This window comes from Lactuca serriola, chromosome 5 (genome assembly GCF_051521515.1).
Source record: "Lactuca serriola cultivar US96UC23 chromosome 5, Lser_US96UC23_V15, whole genome shotgun sequence".
NCBI classification, from domain to species: domain Eukaryota; kingdom Viridiplantae; phylum Streptophyta; class Magnoliopsida; order Asterales; family Asteraceae; genus Lactuca; species Lactuca serriola.
Window position 1 is genome coordinate 194575457 of NC_136412.1, and position 3416 is coordinate 194578872.

Below are 3416 nucleotides of genomic sequence, written 5' to 3' on the forward strand. Positions count from 1 at the left end.
TGTTTTCATCAATTCTCAATTCAGAAATTGGAATTATATCAGGAACTTCTCCCATGAACTTCCTCAAATAACACACATGAAAAGTGTTGTGAATTCCATTCAGTTCTTTGGGTAATTTGAGCTTGTAAGCTTGGTTCCCAACCCTATGAAGAACTTTAAACGGTCCAGTAAACCTTGGACACAACTTTCCCCTTTTACCAAATCTTATAAGTCCCTTCCACGGCGAGACTTTAAGCAAAACCGAATCTCCAACTTCGAAGGTCATTGGCCTTTGCTTCTTGTCAGCATAACTCTTTTGACGATCTTGAGCTACTAACATTCTTTCTCTAATTACTTTCAAATTTTCAGCGGTTTGATGGACCATCTCGGGACCCATAAACTGCTTTTCCCCAGCCTCAAGCCAACAAGACGGCGTACGACACTTCTGTCCGTACAAAGCTGGATAATGTGCCATCTTTATGCTCGAGTGGAAACTATTATTGTAGGAAAATTCTACCAAAGGTAAATGTTCATCCCAATTACCTAGGAATTCCAGGGTACATGCTCTCAGCATATCTTCAAGTGTTTGTATTGTTCTTTCACTCTGACCATCAGTCTACGGATGGTAAGTTGTACTTAAATACAACTTGGTACCCATTTCCTCTTGTAGACTTTTCCAAAACCTTGAGGTGAAACGGCTATCACGATCCGATACAATCGTTAACGGAACACCGTGAAGCCTCACAATTTCCTTCACATAAGAATTCGCAAGCTTATCCATAGACCATTTTGTTGGAATAGTGTCTAAGGCTACAACTATATTAGGCAAGTATTTGACCCGGTTGTGCATGGTCCTTTTGGGTTGCCTTCACCATAGCAACTTGATAGGATGGTTTATTAAGAGAGAGTAAATATTATTAATATATTATGGGAATAATATAAAGAATAATATATTGTTATTTGATTAATATAAGTCATAGAATTAATTAGAATTAATTTGGTGACTTAAAGAGGTTAATTAAATAAAGGGGTATAAACTGTCAATTGTTTGATAGTTAAGCTTTCGACTGAAAATCCTTGTAGATATACTAGGGACGAATTCTAGAAGCTAAAGGATAGCTAAATTCATCCATGGATTATCTAAGGAAAGGATTTGGATAGCCTTAAGAGAAGATTATCTAATTAGGGTTTAGGTTGTAACCCTTAAGGAGTCTACAAGTATAAATAGATCCCATGGGCAAGGGAAATCGGTACCTCACCTAAAGTAAGAGAACCCTGGCCGATTTCCTCCCCTCTCCTCTCTCCTAAATCATCTTCCTTGCTATTGGTGTTTGTAAGCCATCAGAGGAGTGACATTTGTGACTCTAGAAGCTCCAAGACCACAAGATCAACAAGGAACTCAAAGGTATGGTTCTAGATCTGTTTCAATGTTGTTATTTAACCTAATTAGCCATTAGAAGTCTTGGATTCAAAGCATGTTTAATTAGAAAGCCTAGATCCAAGCATTAGGGTTTTGCATGCGCACATAGGAAAGTTCTTATGGCTAAAACCCGTCAGTGGTATCAGAGCCTAGCTTGGTTTTCTTTAAATTGTTGCTTGATTAACTGAAACAAACCTGCAAAATTCGATTTTTGGTTTCTGAGTCATGGACTCGGCGAGTCTCAAAGTGGACTCGGCGAGTAGGCCTGACTCGGCGAGTCCCTTTGTGCACTCGGTGAGTCCAGGCGTCAGGAATGGCCAGATTCGGGATTTTTTCATAATTATCTTATGGAAACTTACCTTAATCATAATAGATCAATCTAAATCCGATTTTTTGATATATATGACTATTATCTTGATCTAGTTAAAGGTATTTATCAACTAATTAAATATTTAATTTCCTTATATGATAATTAATTAATTATTTTAATTATTTTGGTAATTATCTTTCAAAGAAATCTAGAATAAAATCAAATATAGATAATTAGGATATTAATTGTTAATTGGAATTATTTGTTATTTGATCCTCCATGTTTTAAATATTTAAAACTTGCCCTCAAGTTTTGAAATTTATAATTTGTGATTAAAAGTTTAATTTAGACAACTTAAATTTCAAAACCCTAGATTTTAAAAGGTTTAAAATACAACCCTATACTAATATGATATTACTAGAATAATATATATATGTATAACTAAATGCTAGTCTTACCGTTAGTAGGCCTCATTCACGAAGCCGATCTATAAGGTGGGTATAAGGTTGCGGCCTATAAAATGGCGCTTAATGGGTGTACACTCACACCCACCGCTTGCTTGATTGGTGGAGGGTCGTTAGCCGAACGGGTAGGATAGGGCAACCTCATCCTCTCATTAAAAGTATAATAAGTAATACAAAGTAACTGCACATTTTTTAAAAATTTCCCAATCTTAGTTACTTTAGGAAAAGTGAATTGATGCAATCCCATGAAATTACACTTTTCACCCTTGCTAAGAAGTTAGTGGAGCGTGTGTGGTTTACCGGCACACTAATTGGTTCTAAGCAAAGGTGGCAAAGGGTGATTCATTGTTTATCATAGTTCGATGGAGCGTGTGTGGTTTACCGGCACATCGAATAGGTGATCGTTACAATGAAGGCACCATGTGAATTTGCATGGTAATTCACACCCGCTTTGTGATCCTCAGTATCACAGTCACAAACAAGAGGGGCATATCGAGATTTAAACATGCCATTGAATAGTTTCAATGAATCTCATCCGAACCTAGGAATTCTCAAAACACTTAGGACTAATAGTTTAGGTTTTTGTGATGGAGAATTAGTGAATCGTCATTCACTTACCTTCAATTTATTTGCATGTTAGATTACGGCATCCCTTTTCTAGTATGTAAATGTTATTGTTGGATCCTAGCCCTAATTTTTCTTATTGGGTGATAATTAGGGATTCTTATTCTAATCTATCTTTGTCCTTTTCTTTTGTAGATGTCGAACGCAAACAACGCTGCTGCTAGTTCTTTCACGTTGATGAGCCTTTGCCAAAAGGTCACCTTCGATGGAACGAACTTTAGCGAATGGATAAGGTACATTCGCACCATTGCTCGCTATGAGGACAAGGAGTATGTCCTTGATGAGAAGCTCGAGAAAATCAACACCGAAATCGCTACTCCGGCCGAAATCACCGCTTTTGAGACTCATGGGTGAGATGCAACGAATGTACATTGCATCATGATTGCCACCATGAACTCCGAATTCCGAAAGTCCTACGAGGACATGTACCCGTACGAGATGCACCAAGACTTATTGGAGAGATACCACCAAAACGCGAGACAAGAGCATTATGAGATTTTCACCAACATGATTTCCGCTAAGATGGGTCATGGAGAATCTCTTACCGTGCACTTGCAAAAGATGCAAAGGTATGTCGACCACCTTCGCAAGTTAAATGTTGACTTTGGGGAAGACTTGG